Raw genomic sequence first — 27,560 nt, 5'->3', positions numbered from 1 at the left:
CATCACCAACCTGCATTAGCCTTTGTGAATTTCAAGGACTAGGAATCTCCTACCATATGGACCAAATCATTGAGATGATTCAGTCCTTTCTAATGGAGAGGAAAAGTTTTAGGATTTCTGGCATCTGATCTCCACCTTCCTACCCTCCCCTGGTGATTCTTCAAAGGGCATTTTTTTTTGACTCTTAGAAAGTCATACCCATGCCAAGAGGATTGTTGAGTAAAAGCTCTAAAAGTACTTACATAGCAAAAGATCACCTAGATCTTTAGGACCTTGGTATCATGGGGCTGGTAGATGACAGGACTATTAGGGACAAATGTTCTACTCTATCCCACCCTCCACCTAAATCCTAGGTTAGGAAAAGGCAACAAAATCAGGACTAGATTGGCACAGGGCTGACATAAGTCTCAGACTTGCTTTCTCTCATTCAACTAACTGGTGACCTCTGGCTGTTAACCTCAGGTCATAAAAGGACCCGGATAGATATGCTTTTAGGAGATCAATATGCCACAGGAATTAAGGAAACCGATCAACTGGGAGATTAGTAGACTGTACAAGGGAACAGCAGTATCCTCACTATACCTTACACTTCTCCAAGCACTTTTATCAAAGCAAACTAGTCCTCTTGCTATTCCTCAAATACACCATTTTTTGCCCTGTGCTTCACCCATGCCTAGAATCCCCATCTCCCTTCAAAGTTCACCTTAAATGCCACCTCCTTCACAAGTTCTTTCTTGATTTCCCCAGCTTCTAGTGCTTCCACTTAAATTATATTTAAATGATACTTTTCAGTGTACATGTTGCTTCAAGGATAACAGGATCACAGACTAAGAGCAAGAAAGGCCCTCAGAGGTTGTCTAGTCCAATCCCCTCCTTTTACAGGTGAAGAAATGGGTTCAGTGAGGTTAAGTGACTTGTGCAGGGTCACAGACCTAATGTGTGGGATGGAATTTGAGCTCAGGTCTTCCTCACTCCAAGCCTGCTGGGATATTCACCAAACCACAAAGTCCCCACCCCTTAGATTACAGGTGAGGCATCTGAGGCCTAGAGAAGGCAAAATGACTTGGTCAAAGCACATGGATACTGATGACAGAACATGGGTTGTCTGATCACCACATCACTTTTTAAAAAAATTTTTATTGATATAATTTGTTCTTACATTGACTAATTTCTTCTAGTACTTTTCTCCTTTCAAAGGGGTCAATCCATATAACAAAGACTATTTTTTAAAGTAAAAAAAAAAAAGAATGAAGAGGGAAAAAAACTTAACAAATCTGAAGAGCAACAGATTTTGGGGTTGTTTTCTTATTCAGTTTGAATTTTTGTTTTATTTGATTATTTAATCCATTCATATGTAGTTATGAGTTAGTTTTCTATTTTATTCTTATCTTTAATATGGCTTTCTTTTTCTGAACTGGGATTTTTAAAAAATGCATCCTCTTTAAAGATATTGTTTCTTAAGTTATTTTTCTTAAAAGAAACCCTGTTTCTATAGGTTCTCTTTTCCTCACCCTTAAATTCCTCCCTCCATTCCAAGTGATAAATCGTCAAAGGATATAAACAGGCAATTTTCAGAAGAAATCAAAGCTATCAATAGTCAGTTGAAAACATGCTCTAAATCACTGATCAAAGAAACGAAAATTAAGACAATTCTGAGGTACCACCTTACACTTATCAGATTGGTTAATGTGACAGAAAAAGACAAGACAGATGCTGGAGAGGACGTGTAAACACAGGGGCACTAATGCATTGTGGGTGTTTTGAACTGGTCCAGCCACTCTGGAGAACAATTTAGAACTATGGCCAAAAGGCATGCTCCTTGACCCAGCAGTACCACTAACTAGGCCTGTATCCCAAAGAGATTAAAGAAAAAGGAAAAGGACCCATAGAAAAATATTTAGAGCAGCTCTTTTTGTGGTGGCAAAGAATTGGAAATTTAGGGGATGCCTATTAATTATTGAATGGCTGAACAAGTTGTGGTATACGATTGTGATGGAATAAGAAATAACGAGCAGGATGGTTTCAGAAAAACCCGGGAAGACATAAGCAAACAGATAAAAAGTGAAGTGAGCAAAATTAGCAAAATGTTATATGAAGAAACAGCAATACTGTAACGATGGTCAACTGGTTGGTTGGCTGTTGTCCTTTGTTCTCGAAAAGGACTAAAATGACATCACCATGAGAAACTCCAGGGTCAGTGTGTCTGACTGAGGTTGACTGATGGTCAACTATAGAAGACTTAACTACTCAGATCAATACAATGACCCAAAGGAATTCCAAAGGACTCATGATGAAAAATTCTATTTACTTCCAGAGACAGAACTGATAAACTTAGTACAGATGGAAGAATATATTTTTTCATTTTTGTTATTTTTTGCCCCCATCACCTCCTAATACAGAAATATTTTGAGTGATTGCACAGGTATAATGGGTTATCATATTGCTTGTCTTTTCAGTGGGTGGGGAAGAATCTGGAAGTCAAAATATAAAAAAAAGGAATGAAATAAATAAATAATATTCTTTCATTCTCCCTACACCCTCTGTTTATCATCCTTTCCCCTAGTTTTTAGTTAATTCCTTTATCATTCTTCCTTTTACATAATTTAATTCTTTTTTCTTTCTCCATTAGTTGATTAAAATACTCCCTTCCTCTTCTCTCCTTTAACTTACTTTGTTAGTTTTTAAATATTTTGTGTCTTTTTCTAAAAAGGGATTTCTTTATCTTCATCAATTCTCTTTTCTGTCTATTCTAAAATTTTATTCATGGTCTTTACACATCTTCATTTCTTCTTTATTCTATGCTCATCATAGAATTAAAGCTTTTTCTCTTTTGCTTCTTTGGAGAGATTTGCTAAGGCAGATTCAAGTCTTTCAATTCTGTCAATTATTTGTCCTGTATGGGCCATACACTCTGCTTTGAAGATTCTTATTTCTCTCTTATACCATTCGGGAACATCCTGCTGAGATTCCATACTCTCTTGGGAATCCAAAGTTTTGCTGCCTCATCACGTGTTGCTTCATTTTTCTTTGTCTTGTTATATTTACTCAGAGATTTCTGCGTTTGTTTAGATGCCATCTTCTCTTCTGTTATTAACAGCTAAATTATGGATATTTCTGGGTTCACTCAACTTTTTTAAAAAAGAATTTTCTTCAGGGAACTTTGGTAACTTCAACCTTTTTCTTTTATTCCCTTATCGCTGGGTTTCGGACTCTATTTCTTTTCATGGCAGATTCCCTGAAGGCTGGAACTCAGAGGGCTCTCTGCCTCTTCCCCACCACACTGGGGAATTCACTTTTCAGGAGCCCCAGTCCCTACACCCAGTGACTTCAGTGAGTACAGAACCGGTCCTGTGAGATTCTAGTCTCCTTTCCTTCCTCTTGGTGTAGCACTCCACACTGGCGCCCTGCTCCACTTCAATGGCTGGTATGTCCCAGGCTGAGCAGACCTGTGATGTCCTACAGCTCCACCTCAGTCACCCACAGGACGTCCAACTTGGAAGCAGGTTTCAGTGTCACTGGGGAAAAGCCAATTTCATCTGGAAAAAAAGTAAAAAGCTACGTGTTACTGTTAAGAAGAGAAGTCGGCTGAACTTTGCTCGTGCACTTGATATTTTGTATTTTGGCTTGCACGTATATTATGTTTCCAGTCTTGGCTTACTCTGCTCTCCAAAGTGTAGCCACATCGGGACTACTACGTATCCTTCACCCAGCCCTTCGCACGAACGTGCCTCGGCTCGTTACACCATGTCCTGTGCTGGACTGTCATCCTCCCCCTCTTCATCTGTTAACTTCCCAAACCCTTCCAAAGCCCAATTCGAGTACCGCCTGTTCCGTGAAGACGACCCTCCTCATTGCCGTTTACCGCCCTGACGCTGCTTGTGAGTGCTGTCCCCGAGAACAAGGACTGCCCCTCTCGGACGTACTGATGCGATCGCACGCACTACGGTTTTAGGTTTCCGCGTTGTCCTCCCTGCGGGCCCAGACCCCACAAGGCGAGGACAGCGCTCCGGTAACTCCGTGCCCTGCCTCTCCCCGCCCGCGGCGGCATGCCGGGAAGACCACCTCTTTTGTAAACGCAAGACACATTTCGCACGTCAGTGCCATTTCCGAAGAGCCCTTCTTTAGCCCCTGCCTGACAAACCACACTCTCCTCCGTTATTTACGCTGGCAGCCAGAGGCAAGGTGTCCTCCCACGCCACGGCTCCCTCCGACGCTGGCGATGCGGCTCACTCCGCGGCCTAGGCTGCCTCCCCGGCTCCGGCGGCGGCTCCCTCGGCGCCAGGGACCGAGGCCGGGCCTCCTCATCCCCTCCCCCCGCCAGGGCTCAGTCTACAATCCTCCGGGGAGCCCGTACGGGCTCCGGCAGCGCCGGGGAGCTCCCCACTCACCCCTGCGGGAGGGCGGCGGTGGCCGGGCCTGGCGCTCCGCTCCGGGCGGAGGAGACGCGAGGGAATGCCCCTGGGGCTTGGAGCTCCGAAGGAAGCCGCTCGCTCTCACCTCCAGCCGCCGGGACGTCTGCGGGCGCGCACTGCGCGTGCGCGTGCGCGCGCTCCCGCGGCGGAGGGGGGAGGGGGCTCTTGTCCTTCCAGTCTCCCCCCCCCCGGCGTCTTCCCCTCCTCCCCCTTTCGTTCCCCCCAGGGTGGAGGAACCCCAACCATCCACATTCAGCCTCCGTCACCTCGACGAGGCCGGGGGTGGGGCCAGAGGCGGCAACTGTAGCGGCCTCCGCTCCTCCCTTTCCTCTGCCTTCCCTCCTCCCTCTACGCGGCGGCGGCCTGAGGCGCACCCACCTCCCCCTAGTCTCCCTCGGCCGCGACTTCCTCTTCCCCCTCAGCATCATCAGCGGGCGCCCGCATGGCTCGGGGGCGGGTAGATGGAAGGAGCAGGGAGGGCGGGGGGCAGGGAGCGGCGAGCGATCGGAGAGGAGGGAAGAACTGTTGCTAGGAGATCACGTCATCCGCGCGCGCCACTCTCCTGTCGCCCCCCTCCCCTCTCTCTCGCTCTCTCTCTGGAGTGAGGCGAGAGAGTCCCGCACTGAGAGGGAGGGAGAGCGAGCGGAGCTCCCGGCGCCACCGCCACAGAGAGGGAGGGAGCAAGCGAGCGAGCCGGACCGAGACCTTGCCACCTGGCCGAGCCCGGCGCCGAGCCCGGGCCCGCGGGAGCCCAGGCCGTCCTTCTCCACAGCGCCCCCCGCCCCCGACCTCGCTTCGCCGCCGCCGCCGCACACGCCGGGGCCGGAGCGGGAGCCGGAGCCGGAGCCGGAGCCGGAGCCGGAGCCGGCCCGGGAGGCAGGGAGCGAGGCGGCCGCGGCCGGGGGCGTGCCGGGTAGCTGTCCCGGGGAGAGGAGGGACCGTCTCCGGGCAGGGGGCTCCCCCGGGGTGCGGAGGGGGGACACATGCTGGAGCCCGGAGCGAGGGCGGCGCCGAGCGGAGCCGGCTGGTCCCCCAGCCTCCTGGCCGCTGCCCGCCCGGGGCCGTAGCATCCCGCCCCGGGAGGGAGCGCATGAGCCGGGGCCGCGGCCCGAGCAGCCTCCCCAAGGCCGGGGGGGCGGGGAGCCCGATGTGAAGCGGCGGCCGAGGCGGCGGGCAGAGCAGGAAGCCGGGGGCTCGCCCCCCCGACCCCGGCTCCGGGACCGGCCCCCTCTCCTCGCCCTTGCCTGGGCCCGGGGGAGGAGGTTCCCTCCGCGCCCCCTCCCCCGCCGGGCGGCGGGGCCGGGGGCACCCGCCGGGGGGGAGCGCCCGCCCCCGACTTGTGCTCCTCTTCCTCCGCTCCGAGGAAACTTTTTGTGAAAGCCAAACCGGGAGGCTCCCCACCGTGACTGTGCCCGGGGGAGCGGCCCCGGGCGGGCGGGGGCCGCGGCCCGAGCCGAAGCGGCCCGAGGAGCGGAGGAGGGAGCCGGACTGGCAGCCTCCTCCCCGGCCCAGGACGAGGCGCCGGTCGTCGCCTGCTAGAGGAGCCTCAGCATCCACCGCTTCTTCCACAGCAGCGTGTCGGTGTCCTTGCCCTCCCCTGCTGCCTCGGACGGAGGAAGGAAGGCAAGCCTCTCTGCGCTCCTGCCGGCCCCCCTGGACCCGACAGCGTGAGTGCTCGGAGGGAAGGAGGAGGTGGAGAGGTGCTGGGCGGTGTTAGGGGGTGCTTCCTGCCCCCCCCACCCCCTGGCCTGGGGTGTTACAGCGGCTGTGGCGGGGCAGTGAGAAGCGCGGAGAGAGAGGTCCCTTCGTTTAGAATTTCCTAACTTTTTTCAGGCCATGAAATACCTGTTAAATCCCCTCCATCCCAGTTATTCTACCATGTCCCTCCACCAGTGCTCCTCTTCAGAAACTGACACGTGGGGGCTTGGTGGTGATGGGAATTGAGGAATCTAGAACACTGGGACCCACTGGTGGCAACTGGCGTAGTGGAAGGAGTGCTGGGTTTGGGGTCTGGGGACCCAAGTTCAAATCCTTACTTTGCTGCGTATGCATGTGACCTTGGGCAAGTCATTTCACTTTAATGAATCTTTTTCTTCGTCGGTAAAATAAGGGGTTTGGGCGAAACCTCTCTGCAAAAAACCAGAGTGTCTCCACATTCTGGTTGGGATGCAGTGCTGTAGTTCTTGTTCCAGAAACGCAAAGAAAATGGATGGTTTCCAAGAGTGTGGAGGTGGGCTGCCCCTTGACATTGTTGCTGCCATCACCTGAAAAGTGAAATCTTTTCCCTTCTCTGTTCCCTGCCTCCTGATTTGTACTAGTGCTGGATGTTAGCTCCCAAATGCACGTTGGAGTTGGGCTTGTGTACACTAGGGAGATACATTTAAAGCCCAGTTTTTCTTTTTGGCTTATTTTTTTTTTCTTTCAGAATATGTAGGGTCTTATTCTCTCTTATTGTTTGTGTTAGACAACAGTATCATTTGTTGCAGTGAAATTTGAGTAGTTCTATTGAAAATCACTTAAATTCTGAATCCTTGGGAAGTCCTCTCTCTAATAGGGAAGGTATTGTAGTAACTGGCATTTCATGGGCAGTTGTTACCATTCCTCCTCAATCTAAAGGACTTATTATGACAAGTCCTATTCCAAAAATCACTACTTTTTTTAGTTGGGCAGAAGGACTTGATTCCAGCCCCCCTACCCCTACCCTTCAAGGTTTTTAAACACTTTATTTTATGTTACTAGATGCTGAAACTTGACAAATTTTGTTTAAATCAAGAATGCCGAAGGTTTTATTCTTTTTTTGACAGTTCTTTTCAGATTGTTTCTCTATTTTAAAAGTGTATGTACATGGAAAACTTTGAACTGTGGAGCTCTCACTAGATATCCATATTAATAAATGAATTTTGATGTTACATAATTACCTGATCTGTAAGAATCAGATTTTTGTTGCATGAGCCTTTATCTAGGGAATGTGAAACAGTTGCCGTACTGAGCATTCATATTGAATACAGAATAGTGGTTCATCAAGTCCAATATTCTGTCTCTAATTTATTCGAGTATACTGTTGCCCTATATGTCTTCAAAAAGTTAATTAAGTACTTACCCTGAACATCATGAGCTTCCCATTCAGGATCATTCATTAATTTATCTAAAACAAATTTGTTTGTCTTGGTGTCATGAATTTCATTGTGTGCTATCCAAAGTGTAAGGCATGCTCCTTTTATTTCTCTAGAATTATCTTCAAATTTCAAGAGAGATGCTCTATTTTGAGATATGACAAACAGGTTATTCTTACTATATGCTCTGATTTTATTCCTTCAATGTCTTTACCTTTCCAGACTGAATATTCCATTTTTAGTTTGTGTCCCTTTTGCCATCCCCACTTGCTTGATTATTTTATTCTCTAGAACTTTTTCAGCTCTACATTGTTGTCTTTTTTGAGGTTCAACTTCAAAAATAAGAATTTCATGCAATATTCTCATTTTATTTAAAAAGACATTAAATATTTCTTTCTGCAGTAGATGTACTTCATGCTTCAATAAGATCATATTTTCTGTGTAGCTGTAGGTGGGCACATCCAGTCTTGGCGATAGTATGATTTGAGCAGTTTGTAAACATCAAGCATCTGTTATGTGCAAGCTCCTCAACTTCGTGTTGGGAATGCAGAAGTAAAAAACAGCACGATCCCAGTCTACAAGGACTTCCTACTTAGGAGAACTGAACAGTAAGATTGGGAGCTCAAAAATGGTAGATAGTTTCAGTCCATATAGAGCTAGAAATTGCACCCTTCCCTTGCCAAGCTGGTTTAAACCAAACCTTAAGGTAGCCTAAATTGGAGATGGTCGTCAGTGCATACCTTTCATTTTGTCTTTTCTTTCTAAGATCTCATTTAGGTACGCATCTCCTTTTGGAGGGTAGCTTGTATTTGGATAATGTGTACATTATCTAGAAGGGTGGATAGGTAGAGTGAGTTCATTGTAGGTTAGAATGAATTGTTTGCTATTTTGTTTTCATTACTATTTAAATGGTGTTTCAGATTAGATGTATGCTTTGTTAAACATGATTTTTCTCATTTTCAGTTATCATCAATCTGTTTGTCAAAACATTAAAACTTTTTAAGAGGAATTGTTCTCCCCTCTTGACAAACTGAAACACTGAAAGACTACATAACAGAAATGCTTATCAAGCATATACCTAATTATTAATTCTATCATATACAGAAGTAATTAATTACTCCTCTTAAGAAGGTTCAGTGGCTCCCCATTGCTTCTAGAATAAAATACAGACCGCTTTTTTGTTTAGTGTTCTTCATGATCTCGGCTCTGACCAATCTTTTCAGGCTGATTACTTTATCTTACTGACACTCATGAACTCCAAGCTTTCTGATAAGTTATTATCTAACTAATAATAATATCTAAAAGCTAAACTGACCTGCTTGTTTTTGTCCATTACTCTGCTTTTTGTACCTGTTGCCTTCCCCACCTGGAATGCTCTTCTTCCTCATGTCTATTTTCTGGGCTATTTAAACTCTCTTCTAGACTCCACTGAAGTGCCATCTCTTTCAAGAAACCTTTACTTTTTTCCCCATTCATAGTGTATTCATTGCAACCCCAATAATAGTGTATTTATTTTCTATCCATTTATATGTGTCCATGTTGTTTTCTTCAATATAATGTAAACTCCTTGAGGGTCAGGACCGCATCATCTGTATTTGTATCATTTGTATCATCATCAGCTAGCATAGCAGATACTTAATAAATGCTTGCTGATTGCTTACATTAAAAAAAATACAACACAACCAAACCTAATATTTTGAAGGAGAAAGGATACAATCCATATAAATCTCACTTTCTGCAAAGAGGACATTCCAAGACTGTTCCCCAAGGTTTATGTCTTTCCTCTGAGATTATCTCCAATTTAATGTATATGTTACATGCACACATTTGCCTTTTGTCTTCCTCTAGAATGTGTTCTACTTGAGGCCTGGGACTGTTTTTTGCCATTCTGTCTTGTGGCTTAAGCACAGTACTTGTCACATAGTAAGCATATAATAAATATTTATTGACTGAATATTTCCAATGAAAAGGTTGGAAGGGTGTTTAGAGAAAGCTAAAAGCAGGAACAAAAAAGGTAAGGTAGAGGTGGATATAAATTAGCAAATTATGTTTACTCAAAGGATTAAGTTAAAGTAGGGAAGCCCTGTGGAAGTTTATGTGGCATTAGTAATACTAACAGCAGTAATAAGCAGCTGACATTTCTATAGCATTTGCTGTGTGTTTGGCACTGTGCTAGGCACTTTACAAGTTGTTATCCCAGGTCCCTGCTTGTCATGGGTGGGGAGGTTAGTAATTTCATTGTGGTGCTTGAGTTTTTCAGAACAATCATCACAAATTTTAGAAGTATATATTTTTTCTTTTTGACTAGGTATTTATAAAATGTCAGGATAACTTAAAAACTTTATAGCTACAAAAATTATTCCTCAGTGCTTTAGAATTGAGGCTTTAAAATTGTTAGAACTGAGGCTTCACTTTCTGCTTTTGCTTGGAGGAGAAGATAGATATATGACTGGAAGGAAACCAGGAAGTACCCAGGTCAGATGTGCTCAGCTGCTTTGAGGTTTTCTAGAGCAGAAGTGTTAAACATGTGGCCCAGCACTCCTGAGTATTTCAGAACCAGATTAAAATGTAATTGGGAAATATTTAACAAAATAAATAAGAACATAAAAAAACATAAGTAATATGGACTTTTCCAAGTCAATAAGATCATTCTATAGACTTTGGTTCAGCAACCTAAATTTGGAACCAAGGCCCTCTACAATCATTCATGTGGTCTTTCTTTGACAACTGAAAGCTTCATCTGTTTCTTAAAATTGTAGACTGATAGCAAATTTGTCACATTCTGCCTTAAAACAAATTACATATAGTGCTAAGAGAAGAAAGACTTTAGAAAAATCTGTTAGACTTTTGTCATGTTTGTTTCAAGAGGATAATTTTTATATGGTTTAAGGTGATTGAAAAGGGTACAACATCCTGGAAGTTATTTCATGTGGTCATTAAGGTGGTTGGTGGTCGGCATTAAAGGCTTATATATGGTTTTGGAAAAGGTTTAGACTTGTCTGTTAGACAATAGAGTGGAAGATAAACCCATGGTTTCAATATGGGGAGGAACTTTTTTGACATTTAGTTTTAGGAACAGGTTGAATAAGATATTTCTTGAAACAGGTGCTTCCAGTGGACAGAAGACCAGTGGAGTTGGAAGTAGAGTTATATAGGTGATGATTGAAATCATTTCAGTTGCTGAAAGTAGTGGTAGGTAGTAGGGATGGGGAACCTGTGGCCATATGGCCTCAAGGCCATAGGTTCCCCACCCCTGGTAGAGAGTAAGACTGGGCAATGAACTTTGATGTAACATCCGGAATTAAAGTTGACAAAGATAGGGAGCAGTCAAATGGAGAAAGCATGAAATGGGGTTTAGAAAAATGTTAAAGTTGCAAGAGTGGGTATGTATTAGTGACAGAAAAAAGAAATCCTTTAAGAGGAAAATGAAGAAAGCCCTTATGCCTGGACTTTTCCATCTCACAATTTTAGTGCCAAATCAGAAGGGTCTCAACTGCATGCATATATTTCATATATTATATACAAATAATATATACATGTATATGACATTACACTTTTATAGTGAAGATAAAAATCTGTGTGATTGAGATTTCAGAGGCATGGAGTTTATAAGTAGGGGAATAAATGTTATGTAATCCAAAAAAATTTCAAAAATTAAAAATATTAGAAGACTTAGCTACAACCTCTACATTTTTTCTAAGATGTTAACTGTGTGATACTTGGGAACCATAAAATATTCTGCTGCAATGGAAGCAAAAATATAGTGTCACCAGCCTTCTAGTTAATCTTAGCAGAACTAAGATAAGTGAAATTTCTTTAGTGTTATCTCCATCTCAACGCATTTTGACACCATTATACTTTCTAGCTTGTTTCTCTTTAGTGACCTGTGCCACTTCTAGCTTCTCTAGGCTCGTTAATACCCTATGTCTCCACCTATTCAAATTTGTATTACTTCAGGCAGAGATACTTTTTTTTTTTTTTTTGCTTCCCAGGTGACTGTTAATTAACTTTATCTGTTCTTATGTGGAGTAGGTTAGATACCCTTCCTCCTCCCACATTGTATGTACATCTCAGGAAGGACTTTTTAGCCTTACTGCCCTAGCCTTCCTTATCTAAATGTTTGAGGACATAGGAATTTCCGGCCAGGTTAAAAAGAAGAGCAAGGTTGCATATATTTTTAGCTTGATAGAAAAGTGAGTTCAGGGCTTTGGACATGTCACATTATAGGCTTCCCTCAGTGTCAAAGCTTTTTTCCCCTTGTACTCAATGAATGTTTGAATGGAATTGAGTTGAAGGCCAGCTTTATAGGAGTAAAATGAATATCAAGTGCAACTGGAAGGATGGGTGTGTAAAAATAGGGAGGAGTCGTTTGCCCTAACCACTTTGCCTTGGTAATGGTGGTAGAAGTAGTCCTTTTTCCCTTTTGACTAGACCTGTGATTTCATTTTTGTAAGGAGCTGTCAGGAACTTTCCACCAGTGCAGATCTGCACCTTCTTGCAACTTACAGTCTCAAGGGACTTGCTGTGTCCATAAGTCCAATTTATATAGAAAGGTCAAGCTTGAACCCAAGTCTTCCTGCCTCCAAGTCCTTCTTTCTGTATATTTTGCTGCTTCTTCTTTGTGCTCAATTATATGCAATGAATTTGAGGTCTTAAACTCCATTTCCCCCAAATTCCATTTCCCCCAACCTTCTGACTCCTAGCTTGCCCCTATAAATCATTGTCAAGTAATATGAAGGAACACTTTAGAGGTGTGTCCAAATCCTGAAGAGTTTCTTCTCGTGTGTGTGTGTGTGTGTGTGTGAGAGAGAAAGAGAAAGAGAAAGAGAGAGAGAGAGAGAGAGAGAGAGAGAGAGAGAGAGAGAGAGAGAGAGAGAGAGAGAGAGAGAGAGAGAAAGGCTCTTTGGGGATGGTGCTTTGGGATTTAGCTGCAGAAGTCAACCACAAGCATTTCAAAGGTTTTTCTTAAAGTAGTAGCTCAGATTCACCTTATCACCTATGGGCTCCCTCTGGATAGAACCTTAATGTGTTCCTCATAACATATTGTGTTATGAGCACCTGCACAGTATCCTACTCATAGAGTAGGCTCCATTGTCATTACAGAGTTCAGAGATTGGGGGTTTTGGCAGCTAGTTTTGCTGTTCAGTCATTTTTCAGTCATGTCTGATTCTTTGTGACCCCATTTGGGGTTTTCCTGGCAAAGATAGTGGAGTGGTTTGCCCTTTCCTTCTCCAGCTCATTCCACATATGAGGAACCGAGGCAAATAGGGTTAAATGACTTGCCCAGGGTCACAGAGCTTCTAAGTGTCTGAGGTCAGATTTGAACTCATGAAGATGAATCTTTTTGATTCCAAGCCAACTGCGCCACCTAGTGGCTCCATTGACGCTATTATTTTCTGCTTTTAGCTATAGTGTAGTCATAGACACTCATGTTGTAAAGTAAATCTGTATCCATGATGCAAAATATTAACTATACAGGTACTATAATGAGAATTTATACTTGCTGGTGCTTTTAAATAGTCATGTTTATTAGGTAACATGAAATGAGCAAGAGTGTATCACCTGAAAATTAGAGATTATTGGTCTATACCATAATAAAAATCTCAGTACCAGCATGTATTCTGGGGACAGTTTTGTCTGAAAAGAAACTTTTGAATAATAATAGAAAGGATAAAATCACACAACATTCTAAACACATTAAAACTAAAACAATTACCTTATTTCTAAAATTAGAAGTGTTGAAAGTGAACACTTTGAAGCAAGTGAATTAGTCACATAAGAAGATTAGGACTTGATACTACCACATCTTATTACTCAAATAATGATTACTGTTTCTGGAAACTTTATTTTAATGTTTTCTGCATTGCTACTATTTGAAATATTATATACATATTTTTATTTTTATAACAAGTTTCATTTGCAAATATGCTTTAAAGTATGTTGAGTTCTTAAGTGTAGTTTCATTGTTTTGGGGTCAATTTTTCAGACTATGTATCTCTAGTTCACTAGTGGGAAAATAAGGTTCATTATGTAGCATTTCACCTTAGAGACTATTTTAAAGTGTCAAAGTATGCCAAAGATTTATCTGTACTGAATGTATCTTTCATTCTAGGTTTTTACATGTATTTTTTTCAGGGTTCTCCTTTTATAGTTTACCTTTTTCTTAAAGTTTTCCTAAGACCTAACCTATAGTAAGACAAAGAGTTTCTGGCTATTTTGAGATTCTAACCTTTGATGTATGTTTTGTCAAAAGTTGAGCTTTCCATTTAGATATCTGAGGCTTTTTTTTTTATTTTTTAAAAAAAATCTGTCATTTTCCAATATTGCCCTAGAGAAACAGAAACAAACCTATTTTGTCAGACGAGGGGACAGTTTAACATTAAATACTCTTTATATCTGAAAATTATTCATGTAGAAATGTTTTACATTTATAATATGTTGGCTGATCAGAGAAAAGAAACCTGGAATTTGTTTTTTTTCTTTCTAGTTGATAGTAAGTTGCTGCAAATAGAAGACATTTCTTTTGAACTATATTGTAATTTGTGGGAAGTATTTTTTTTTGAGAAGGTAATTTTTTCCTGCTAGTGTAATACTGCTCTACTTTATACTGAATTACTCATACTGGACTGACTACCTTCTTCCCAATAATGTTGTCTGATTGTGGTACCTTTTGTAATATGCTTTAATATAACAATATAGTATGTTATAATATAATATTAATGTAATAAGCAGTAATATATTGTGTGACTATGGTACTTTTTATAATATAGTTTACATCTAGAGTTTAGTTTTAAAAAGTGCTAGGATTATTTTAGCAATGCTTAAGATTCTGGATAGCTTCATATAACTATTTTCCTCTATAGTTAAAAAATATAAAATTATATTTCTGCTTCACAGTTATGAAAAGCTTTGGGAATCATATGCATGTGTCAGGGTCCTTGTGATGAATTGTTAGAGAAGTTGTGTTTATTTCTTCAGCTATAATTAAGATACATATTATACGTTTTAAGAAAACAAATAGTATGTAGCACACATTTCTCCCCAAGATGTTTGCCTACACTGTGATTTAGGATAGATACCAAGTAGATATTCTGAGAGAATCTACTTGCAATTTAATCCTTTTAAAGTAAGAGCTTGAAAAGTAACAGCAACAAAGCCCAGCTTAATTGTCTGATTCTCTTGCCGTTGGCTCTATAAAGGAAAGAAGCTGATCGTTCTGCTTTCAGATTCACAAAGTCTTTTATGTACATTGTCATATTTGATCCTCATGACAATCCTGTGAAGTTCTGCAGATACCATGATCCCACTTTTTCAGATGCGAGGCAGCATGGGATAGTGGATGAGAACTGGCTTCTGAGCCAGGAAAATCTGAGTGTGAGGCCCATTTCTGGTACTTGCTGGTTGTCACTTAACTTGTCAGTGCCATAGACTACTCTCTGAACTGCATTGGTAGAGAGAATTTCCTCATTTGAGAGTTCCCTATACCAGCAAAATCACAAGTCTAGATCTCTGTTTTACAGATAAGGACACGGAGGTTCAGAGGGTTTAAGAAGTTAAATATCTGAAGAGTAAGACTTAGTGTTCTATGTACTGTATGTGGAATCACAGCTAAAGGAAAACTAATAGAACTCTTCAGATGAACTGTCCTCCTTTATAGCTGAAAAATGACTTAGAAATCCAGGTTACTATAGAAAGGGGAATAGCATTTATCCTAGATAAATTTACTGTCTCCTTTGGGTGACTTATCTAAAGCTTAGAAAATGTTAATGAATGGTTCTAAAAAAGATTCACCTGGACCTCCAAAAGCTTTTAGAAGCCATATTGACAATTTTGGAGAGTGTTACTTTTGGTCACTCAGCAAACTATAACAATGCATGCTTGCCCATTAGAACCTGTACCTCAGCCGGTACCTCTTACCTCTGGCCAAGAAGGTAGCTTTTTCTTTATTTAGTCCACAACATCCTGGTGCAGCCTGCCAACAAAAGTGTCTGCCAAATGTGAAGAATTTTACAGGCATGATTTTCCTAGCAAGGAGTAGTGGAAAGCTACGTTTTCTTTTTAGGCAGGCTTATAAAAGTCAGGATGTTACTGCAGTAGTTCAAAAACTATGTTATTTCACTGCATGAATTCTCCCATCACTGACATAGATCCAAACCCTTCCACACCTTTACTAAGTAGTTTCATAAAATGCTGTGGCCAAAAAAGTCCTTTGCCAGTTGACCAACTCATTGCTCTAGAATAATCTTTGAAGAATAGAAATTTTATGACTGGACCCATACTTGGAGACTTTTCAGGTACCTGAGAATCTGAATTTCCTTTTGATAGTGTTTGAAAATTCAGGATTCTATCTGTTCCATGTTGAGACATTGTAATGGGATGTTAGTAGATTTTGAAGACTTTAGAAAAGATAACTTTTATATTCAGTCCTAGTGGCCTGAAGTAGTTAATTCAAAGTTAGAATGAACAAATTGATTTTTTCTGTGCATTGACAAGATATAAATAATCCATTAATAATTATAGCTCATTGGAACTGACAACCGAATATTAACTAGCTGCTTATCTACATAACAAATATATGCGAGGCAGTGCGTTGTAGTGATTAGTTATCATCACGTAGAATTCAACTTGCAGTAGGAAAAATAAGATTTTTAATCCAGCCTTATCATGTAATATCTGTGTAACTGTGGTCAAGCCACTTAGCCTCCCTGAGCCTCAATTTCCTCTTGTTAATGTTTTTCTTTACCCACTAAAGCAATATATAAAATGCCAAAGAAAATAAAAATGGCTAAAAAAAATTACACATAAAAATAAAACAAAGTATAGAAAATAAGCAAAGTGAAGAAAAGTTCAATAAATACAGTATGAGAAATTGCTGTGAAGTTAATGAAAAAGTTCAAGTACTAGAAACAACTCAGATAAAAAGTAAGTACAAGATAACCTGAGTGATATCCTCAAGTAAATATGACATATTTAAAGAAATTAATCAGGAATTAATGCCGGTAAAAAAAATGACAAAACAAATAAAAGAGCTTGTTAAAATTGAAAAAATCATGGGAGGCACCCAAGCAAGAATTAAGATACTTTAACATTGGGAGAAAATGCTGAAAATGGTAAACAACATTGAAAATATAATTGAAAATTTGAAAAAAATCATTAGAACTAATGAACAGTTAACTTTCTATAGTGACTGAAAAAAGCAAAACTATCCAGAGAATTGGACATGTAGAATCAGGTGTCAGACCTGGAATAAAGATCAGGACAGAGCAGTCTCAGGCTTACTGATATACCCCAAAATTTAGAAAATCAAAAAAAATCTGGTCGTGATATTCCAGGAAATCAGAGAAAACCTCTCATCATTAGCAAAAACTGGTAACAGTATAAATATAGAAGGTACCTGACTCTGATAACTATTTTGACAACAACCTAAATTTATCTATATTTTTACGTATACTATGTGTACACATTTGTGTGTGTGTGTGTGTGTGTATGTATTATTTTATTTATATATACTTTTATAGTAGACTGTTTTGAATACAACTGAAAGAGATTCCCAGGGACAGGAAAAAAAACATTTGTACATATTATAGTTACATATATTTTATATATTAGATATGCATATATCTTTTCCATACCTTTTCTTTACATTTGAATATAAAACTTCAGATAGGTTTTCAATACAATCAGTCTGGTTTTAGTACTTTTTTTAACAGAAATATGAAAACTATTTTTAAAATCATGCCCTAAGAGCCTAACTTGTAGCATAATATAGACATACTAAAAAATGCATTTTATTTCTATATTATGGCAAGTTAAGAGGTATATTAAAGAGGGGAGGGGTCTTGTTTAGTGGAGAGAGAAGAATTAGAAGTTAAAGGATGAGGGGAGAAGAGGAGGCAGCATTAAAGAGGTTGAGGATCACAGCCTTCAACTTTTAGAGCCCAGATGGAGAGCTATAAAGATCCTCTTGGGCCATCTAGGACAACCTCTCATTTAACAAATAGGGAAGCAGAGGCCCAGAAAGGCTAAGGAATCTGCCCATAGTCACACAGTTTGTGTGTCCAAATTGTTGACAGACAGTAATTGTTAGGATTTCAGAACAAGTTAGCAAAATTCTCAGGAGTTCTTGGGAATTCACAGTATTATTAATTATTCCATATTTTTTATAATAGTGTTTAAAAATAATGATTGACCAGTAATAATGAGTAGTGAATCATTTTTCTGTGATAGAATTGTGCTAAAAGTTTTAGAGGTTTTCTAAAAAAAAAAAAAATCCACAGAAAACCCAACCTGATATAATAATAAATGCATTGTCTTATCATTATGAACCAGTATGTTATAATAATGATTTAAAATATCTGTCAGTGAACTGAAATTTCTTAGTTTCCTTTCTTGAAATACTGTCAACATTCTTTATAGATTAAAAGTTGTTCAACCAATAATGAATGTTAATATATGTAGCATTTACAAAGAATTGTAGTGAATATTCGAACACTAGAATAGTCTTTGAAAACCAGCAAACCTTATTGAGTAGTATTCAGTGAACCGATCATATAGTTAGGTTAATAGCACTATATAGAATATACAAAACCATGTTGAAATTGCTAATTTAAGAATTTATTTATTTTAGAATACCACTCACAGGATTTGTATAAATTATATTATGCATATAAATTAATTAACATTTAATTTATTTGCGAGAATGACTCTCCATTGGAAGTAGACAGGGCCATAAACATACATTTATACTATGGCAACAGTTACAAGCAAGACTGATTAGATCATGAGTACTTTTCTCCAGTGTGCTCCTGTCTGAGTTCCTAGAAAAATCTACTTAAACTTTGACTCTTCATGTCAGCATTTTCTGCTCTTGCTTTTGACTAGGTGTCAGTTTATTACTTTGAAGTAGCAACATCTCTCTCTGTTGATTGTTAACCTTTAATTCTCACACAGGAGAATAATAAATTTTTCTCTCAAATTCTTGACTGATTTTTCTTGGGATTTGGAAGAAAATGCTGAACAGGAATTCTCATGTAGAAGTATTATACATGGGTAGTAATCATCAGAGGTAGGATTTGATTCCAGATTCTTTGACTCTAGAGCCACTACTCTTTAAAATTATTTTATCTCAATTAACAAGCACTTATTTTCTCTCTCTTTCCCTGCTCTCCACTTGAGAAGGAAAACAAAGAAAAAACAAAACCCTTGTGACAAATTTGTGTAGTCAAGCAAAACAAATCCCCACATTGGCCATGTCTAAAAATGTATGTCTCATTCTGTATCATTATCTTCATCAACCCTTTGAAATTGTGGCTTATCCTTACATTGATCAGAATGAAGTCTTTTAAAGTTTGTCCTCCATACAGTATTATATAAATTTGCCCTTCATCTATCAATTGGACTGGAACCATTGATGATATTTTACATAAGTATAACTTTGAATAGTGTGAATTTGGATATATGCAACTATTTCATGGGATCATTATTCCCAATAATTGAGATCTGTCTGTAAATTGTTTTTCTGGGTCAGCTCATTTCATTCTGTAACAGTTCATCTAAGTCTTCCCAGATTTCTTTGAAACTTTTCCTATTTGTCATTTCTTGTTGAACAATAATATTATAATAATATATGACTTTCAAATTTTAATTTAGCTTAATTTTTAGAAATGTTACATATTACTTTTAAAATTCAGTTTTATTTTGAGTTCCAAATTCATTCTTCCCCACTCATCCTTTACTGTTAAGAAAGGAAGAAATAGAAAACAAACATGAAGTCATACAAATAAATTTTCACATTAGCCATTACAAAAAACCCCCTCAAACCCAAGAAAATAAAGAGAAAAAATATTCTTCATTGTTCACTTTGAGTCCATCAGTTTTCCCTCTGCATGTGGATAACATTTTTTCCATTATGAATCCTTTGGAACTCTGGTGGTTCATTGTGTGAATTGGTTACTGTCATAGTTGGTCATCTTCACAATATTGCTGCCACTGTGCAATTTGTTCTCCTAGTTCTGCTCACTTTATTTTGCATCACTTCATATACATCTTCCCAGGTTTTTCTGAAACTATCTCTTTCATCATTTCTTGTAGCACAGAAGTATTCCATCTCATTCATACTTATTCAGCCATTCCCATGTTGGTAGTTCTGTCCTCAGTTTCTGAGAGATGCTTAAATATTTTTGTACATGTGGGGTCCTTTTCCTTTTGGTGTGATCACTAGAAGCCTAGTAGTGATATTACTTGCTCAAAGATATGCATAGTTTAGTAACTCTTGGGAATTAGATTCAAATTGTTTTCTAGAATTTCCACCAAGTATTAATGTGCCTGTTTTCCCCATAGCCCCTTCAGTATTTGCCATTCTTTTTTGGGTCAAATTTGCCAATTTGGTGTGAAGTGGAACCTCAGTTACTTTAGTGATGCGCAGAAATTTTTTTATAGATATTCATAGCTTGGATTTTTTTACCTTGAAAACTGCTCATTCATATCTTTTGACCATGTATCATTAACAGGTCTTAATCTGTTCTAATAGCTAAACTTCTAAAGGCTTCCTTCATTCAGAGTGGGATCACCAGGGCACCTAAAAAAGTGGAAACCTTCCCTTTGAGGACATGAAAAATATTGTTGTAGAGGCAAAATGAAAACTGTTCATCATTGGGGTCTGGAAATTTCATTTCTACAGTTTAAGTGGAAAAAAAAGGCATTTTGGCAATTGTGAGACTTTTTTTTGTTTAAATTTTCCAATGTTTTTGTTAAGAGTAAGGAATGTTTCTATGTTGGTGACATATCTAAATGTGTTATAAATAGTTCCCAGGTTGCATTCTTTAATTTCTAATTTAAAAGGATAATTTATAATTTCTGACCTGTAGATAAAGCAGGCTGCATCTTCAGAATCCCTTGTAATTATGTTGTTTCATATATTGGCCCTAAGCTGCTTTATTACTCCTCTGTCTTAGATTATACCAACCGTCAAGCTATGTGTACATATGCCCAAGTCTGTGCTTTGTACTATTGTTGGAAAAAAATTCATCGTTATTCCCTAGCTGTAAGTTGGTCTTCTTAGCCATAGTAAGATAATCTGATATTCTTGTCAGTTTAATCAGTCAATCAAGCTTTTATAGAGAGCACAACTCAAGGGTCAGATAGAATTGGGTTCAGGTTAAGCCCTCCTTGTCACATATTGCCTATTTATGTGATCCTATGCAAGTCACTTAACCTCATAGTGCTCTAGAAAGCTCTCTGTAAGTTATGGAGTAGGTGTTGATCTGTTTGGGTAGAGTTCTTTTCAGGGGTCTCCCCAAACTGATGAAATCACAGGTGTTATTAAGAAAAAAAAGTGTACCAGGCATTAAGTGCTGTAGATACAAATATCAGAGAAAGACAGACCCAGCCTTCAAGTCACTTATCTTTTACTAGGGAGATACAACAGATTTACAAGAAATAGACAGTTAATACACTGTGATTGGTGAGGACAATCACTAAGAACTATGGAAATCAAGAAAGGCTTATTGAAGGATAAAGAACTTGAGTTGAGCTTTGAAGAAGAGTTAAGAATTCTAGGAGGAGCAGGTAGTCAGGGTGAGCATTTTAGGTTTAGAAGCACCCTAACAAAAGTGCAAAGACAAGGAGGCCAGTTAGTTGACTTGGAAAGGTAAACTGGAGCCAGATTATGGAAACTCATTAATGCCAAACAGAGTTTATTGTTTACCCTAAAAGGCAATAGGGAGCCACTGAAGCTTCTTGAGCAGGAGAGTTATGTGGTCCAATAAAAGCTTTAGGAATATCAATTTGGCAACTACGTGGAGGATAGATTAGAGAAAGAAAAGACTGGACACGGGGAGATCAAGTTAGGAGGCTGTGATAGGACCATTATCCCCTAGGGTCCTTCCCCTCTCACATTCCTTGTTTTGAGCTACTTCCTCTCCCCCTAAAGGTGGCAAAACCTTCCATGGATTTATTTGACCCAAATGCTTTAAGTTTGAACTGATTGCTTCTTTTAAGTTGCTTCCTGGTGTCTCTTGGGCTTGGCTATATTGTTGTGGTTTCTTGATTACCTAAAGGCAAAAAAAGACTCACCTAAGTGGATGTCCTGAGGCCTTGTAAGTCACTATACCTCCCTGCTTGCTCAACTGACCAGATCTGTTTCTGTATATTGGAGGTTGGGGAATGCCTACCCTAGGTAAATGTTACAGTTTACTTGTTGAGTCTTTTTATTCCATGGCTGTTCTCCATTTGTTAACTATTGTTGTGACCAAGAGACGCATTTTGGCTCCACATCACACTTAAGCTACAGTGTACCAGCCTGAGTCAGGTCCACCAATTTCTGAACCTATTGTATGAAGAGAGGGATTAGGGCTGGATATGTAGATTTGTTCATCATTTGCACAGAGAAGATAGTTATATCTATGGGTGTTGATGCCATCACTGAGAGAGATATTGAGAGAAACTGAATATTGGGAAAGTATAAAGAAGCAGCTTGGTCAAAGATGAAATATGAAAAATAATTTCTTCTGCTCCTTTGCAGAGGTTGCAGTCCACAGGTATGGAACTTTGTACGTAATGTCAGATTTTTCGATGTATTGATTGGTTTTAATGATGTTTTTTCATTCTTGGGTATAAGTAATGCTCTTTGAGAGGGAGAAAGATAAGGAATGGGGGAAATCTGTGATATAAAACCAAAACTAATGAAAATCTTAAAAAAAAAATGAAGGCTATTTGGCTGGGCAAGCTTGTACGTAGCGAGGAAAGGAATAACTGGGTAAAGAGAAGTTGAAAATTGGAGGAAGTCGTTCATTGTGATCAAGAGGCAGATTGGTAGAGGGAATGAAGCAATTGGATCAAGGCCTCAGGTAGAGGGGGTTGGCCTTTGCAACAAGGCAGATCATCTTCCCTGAAACAGGAACAAAGGATGAAAAGATGAAGAATGATAGTGAGATGATTTGAGTAACTCATGATAGATGGAGGACCTTAGTGTTAGAGGTGAAATATTAGGTGAGGATATCTGGAGGTGGAGAGAGTTGTAGTTCATAGCCTGTAAAAGATAACTTTATACATATGTACATCCTTACATACTACACACATATGTGTGTATATCTATCTATTTTTCTAAATAAATGAATGAATGAATGAATAGGTGAATGAATTCCATAATGGGCAGTTCTATACCTTCAAGGGAGGAAAGGGAGTAAGGTGTGTACTGTGTACCAGCCACTCTGCTATATGCTTTTTTAAAATTTTTGATATTTTCTCCAATTACATGTAAAAACAATTTTTAACATTCCTTTTAAAATTTTGAGTTCCAAATTCTATCCCTTCTTTTTTCCCTCCTCCTTTGCTGAGACAGTAAGCAATCTGATACAGATTATACATGTATAATTATGTAAAACATTTCCACATAAGTCATTTTGTGGAAAAAAACTCAAAACAAAAAAGGAAAGAAAGTGGAAAATAGTATGCTTCAGTCTACATTCAGACATCATCGGTTCTTTCTCTAAAGGTGGATAGCATTATTCATCATGAATCTTTTGGGATTGGCTTACATCATTGTATTACTGAGAATAAATAAGTCATTCATAATTGTTCATCATAAACAGTATTGCTGTTACTGTGTACAGTGTTCTTCTGGTCCTGCCCACTACACTGTGTATCAGTTCATGTAAGTTTTCCAGGTTTTTCTGAAATCATTTTGCTCATCTTTTCTTATGGCATAACAGTATTCTATTCCAACCATAAACCACAACTTGTTCAGCCATTAACCAATTGATGGGCATCTCCACAATTTCAAGTGTTTTTTTTTTTAAACAAATAATATTGTATTTAATCCTCACAACAATTGTGTAAGGTAGGTGCTATTATTGTCCTCATTTTATGGTTGAGGAAACTGAGGCAAACAGAGGTTAAGTGATTTGCCCAAGGTTACACAGCTAGTCTGAGACTGTATCAGAACTCAGGTCATCCTGACTCCAGGTCTCTATCTGCTTCTCCAGCAGCTGACTCCAGCACAGTGCCTGTACATAGTAGGCTCTTAATAAATTTATTTAGTGACTATGTATTGAAAGTTTTATAGTTGGCATAGTGTTTTTCTCACACCCTTGTGAAGTAGGTAGTTGAAGCATTATAAATTCTTTTTATAATGGGTGAGGAAGCTGAGAGAATTGCATTGCTGGTAACAATTAGAACTGAAATTTTCACCCAAGTTTTCTGACTCCAAGTTCTGTGCTCTTGCCATTAATCTCACTACATACGGCCCACCTTTTGTTTGGTAGTCCTCATTTCTTACGCACAGGTGGTGCTTTGTCATTTATAGTTTACTCATTATTTAGTTGTTACATTTATCTTGTCTCTCTAATTCAGTTTTAAGGCCTTTGAGCACATGTACCATATTCTCTATTTCTTATTTCTGCATACCTTCTGTGTATACAGTAGGTTCTTAGCAAATACTTCATGAGGTATTGAATTGAAATTGACAGTTTAATTGAAGTGATTCATGTGGAGCATATTAGTCTTTGCATGATTTCTGATAGAATTAAAACATGAATTTTCAAACTCTGGATGACTGCTTTCAGTGCATATTTGAGTACAATGCAAAATTAAATTAGTTACATGTAACACGAACAAGAGACAAGGATGGATAAATCATACTTTTTTTTAAAAAAAATAGGAAGATAGGCTCATAGTTGTCACTCTCTTTTCCTTTCAGTAGTGTGGCATAGCAGAGCAATCAAAATAGAGAAATGCAGAGAACCTTCTTGTTTAGTGTGAAAACAGTTAAAAGTGATCTCTACTGATTTTTTTTTTAATAGTAAGTTTAAAATAATTGTCTAATGTTGAGGATAGGGGATCAAGATTGCCAGAGACCAAACATTTAAATTGAACTAATTTATTGATTATATGATGATAAAAGCAGCAGGAGATGTTTATGTCATTACTGTGCTTTGTAATGTGATGGGGGATTTTTGCATGAGTAGCATTCAGTCAACTAGAATTTATGGGACACTTCTGGCATAGGAAAATGGTTTCTGGCTTCACAGGATCAATGATGACAGAGGTGATGGAATAAATACTGTATGCAGAGTGAGATAAATATTTTTGGATATGGCCATTGAAGGAATTTGTTACAGAGGTTTTGTTTTCCTTTTTTACTTTATCAATGGGGAGGAGAAGCAAAAGGAGAGAAAATAAATGCTTGTTAACAAAAAAAATGGATAAAAGAAAAAATCTCTGGCTCAAAGGGCTTGAAAATTTGAAGAGGAAGTATGAAAGACATTTTTTTCTTACTATTTTAAAGAGCAGCTCCTGATTTTTAAGTTGATTTGTTGATTTATTTTTTAATTTTGATAATTCTACTAGCTTTTTGTTTAATTTTTATTTGTTTAATTTATTATTTAAATTTATATGTTCAGATATGTTCCAACTCATATTTTACTTTGGATTACATATTGTACTTTGAGCAATATTCACTTTCCATCCATTTTGTTTTTTCCGTCTGGATGATTAGACTAATTTTTTTTTTTTTGCAAGAGACTTTTGTGTTTTTCAGGGGCTTGAAGCAATTAATGTATGCTATTATTTGCAGTTAAGGCCATTTGGAAAGTTTCTGTGTTGGTAGGAAATCCTACATGAGCTTCTATGTAGTAATTTGTACATCATAAATATATTTATAAATGTATAGTGTTGAGTGTCTGCTTTCAACTATGGCCCTGGGTTATATCAGCACCAAGATGAGATGCGGGTTCCTGGAACATAGAGTTTCTTGGGCTGTTGGACCAAGGACTCTTAGCGCCTTGGATGAGCTTTCTTTGGCAACATAAATGTCTACTGATTTTGGTGTTTTACATATGTATATTAAGGCATGCTGTTTGTAGAGAGCAGTGGAGTAATGTGCAGAAAAATCGTTTTTCATGTTAAAAGGTTAAAATTATGCACTGTTGAGGGTTTTTTTTTTTTTGGATCTTTTTTAATTGTGTTGGGTTGTGAAAAATCAATGATTATATTTCTACTTCTGAACTTGGAGCAAAGAAAGTCTTGGTTTTAAAACATGGCAATGGAATGGGTTAAAATCGGAAGAGCCAGAACCTTCAGTTTGCTTGCGCTTTTAAGGCCAGGCTCTTGCAAAGGAAATTTCTGGAGCAAGGATTCTCTCTTTTAAAATCTTGAAACCTCTTTCACTTGCTCCATTTTTACTTTTCAATCTTCTGAGATTTTGTAAAGGTTTTCGATAAGAAATCATTATTTGTTGTGTATATTATAGGTACGTTTTTTTCTTATGAAGATTGGCTTGTTGGGAATAGTGAATCTTCAACACTGGAGTTTTTGGGGGTTTTGATGACCCCAGTCAGTGTTGTTTAAAGGGTATATGGATTTCCAGCGTTTGGCCTTCTTATTAGTTCAAAATTGACGTTAAATACTTAAAACAGAATTGGTGTTAAAATAGGACTTTCATTGGCATTTTTAATAATTACTTCCAGGTTGAAGTTTATTTCTCTAGGGTTTGCTAAGAACATTCATCTTACAGATAACATTTTTTTCTTTTGAAGAAGGGGTTAGTATGTAGTTAGCTAAGAAATTGTTTAGTCAGTCATTTTGCAGTTATTAATAAGCATCTCCTATGTGCCAGCACTTTGCTAAGCTCACTTCAAGCACATTGCTGGATAGTGTGGAATGTACTGGAATTAGAAAGATTAAAAACAAAGTAGTCCCTCAAGGAGCTTACAGTTTGGGAGTGGGAGTTGGTTTATGATAAAAATCATTTCATCATAAAAGTGTTTAATTTTTTTCTTGTATATTAACACTTTAAACTGTATGTAAACTGTATGCAAAGGGATCCTAATTACAAATTAGTTTAACTATTCATCTGAGTTGTATCAGTAGGATTTTTCTTGGAAAATCTTGGGGCTTATATCTACCTGTGATGACTTTGTATAATGTTGACAGTTCTTCCACTAGTCTCAACTGCAAATAGCTAGGATAAGCAGGAGTTATAATCTTCCTCCAAATTATCCTTTTTATCTTGAGGGCACTATTCGTCTTTCCAGAGACATCCTTAAATCTGCTCTCAGCTTCATCCCCCATATCCAATCAATTGCTAAGTCCTGTAGCTTCTACCTACACAACATTTTGAGCATTTATCTCTTTTCTACTTACACAGCCATTACCCCAACTCTGGTTTATGCCCCTGTCATTTCTTAATAGATGCTCCTTTAGATGTGTGTTTCCTAAGGAGAATCCCAGCTTCATTCCCTCTTTTTTCTAATCTATTTTTTAAACAATTTCCAGAATAATCTTTCACAGATATGATTTTGTTACTTCTCTGTTTAAAAATGTTCAGAGGATTCATATTACTTTTAGGTGAATTATAAACTCCTAGGTGCCTAGCATTTAAAGTTTTCTGCAATTTAGCTCTAACTTAACCCTTGCAGACTTCTCACATTACTACCTTCAAGTGTTTTTCATTCCAGTCAGTGGTCTGCTTATTGTTTTCCAGACTTGACAGTATATCTCCTATATCTGTGCCTTCATACAAGTTGTCTTTCCAAGTCCTATAAGAGTGGGGGATTAAACCCAAATAGTAAAGGATCTTTGTGGGCAGCATTTTGACTTAAAAGCCAAAAAAATAGAAAACCCAAAAATAATATTATGTTGCATTGTATTTTTGCTTACCTTGTTAAACATTTCCCACTATGTTTTGACTTAGTTCTGGCCATATTCTGGGGTTTTAGACCCATGGGCTGTGATTTTGACACCTCTGCCTTAGAATATATTTCTTACCTTTACTTTTTAGAATCCTTTTTTCAAGGCTCAGGTAAGGTACCAGCACCTGTGTGAATGAACCACCATTCTTTAGTGCTCTCTTCTTCCATATGCTGTATTATATCTACTTGAATTGATTATTAATTTGTGAAATTATAAAATAGGGGCAGGCATGTCAAGTTCTTTGGGTACTCACTAGGAAAAACCAGGATTGGTAGGGGTGGGGCAGAAAACAGGTTAGGAGGGCAAAAAGCCGGTTAGGAGGGCAAAAAGCCCAGAAAGGCAGAGA

At 38.8% G+C, this 27,560-nt stretch overlaps 1 protein-coding gene and 1 long non-coding RNA gene across 2 annotated transcripts in view; one reads left to right on the top strand and one right to left on the bottom strand.

The window, feature by feature from the left end:
- Positions 1–1,117: 1,117 nt before the first annotated feature.
- LOC140511949 (uncharacterized) lies at positions 1,118–4,708 on the bottom strand. The gene is made up of 2 exons (XR_011969729.1): positions 4,389–4,708; positions 1,118–3,536 (listed from the first exon to the last, which is right to left on the bottom strand). It is a non-coding gene; the product is annotated as an uncharacterized lncRNA (long non-coding RNA).
- A 1,147-nt stretch (positions 4,709–5,855) lies between these two features.
- The window catches only part of FBXW7 (F-box and WD repeat domain containing 7), a 289,833-nt gene continuing 268,128 nt past the window's right edge, over positions 5,856–27,560 (top strand). Inside the window, exon 1 of the mRNA XM_072621264.1 lies at positions 5,856–6,079. The gene's annotated coding sequence lies outside the window, so the exon portion shown is untranslated. The remainder of the gene's footprint in view (positions 6,080–27,560) is intronic.

This window comes from Notamacropus eugenii, chromosome 6 (assembly GCF_028372415.1).
Source record: "Notamacropus eugenii isolate mMacEug1 chromosome 6, mMacEug1.pri_v2, whole genome shotgun sequence".
Classification (NCBI taxonomy): domain Eukaryota; kingdom Metazoa; phylum Chordata; class Mammalia; order Diprotodontia; family Macropodidae; genus Notamacropus; species Notamacropus eugenii.
This window is presented reverse-complemented; position numbering and strand designations above follow the sequence as displayed.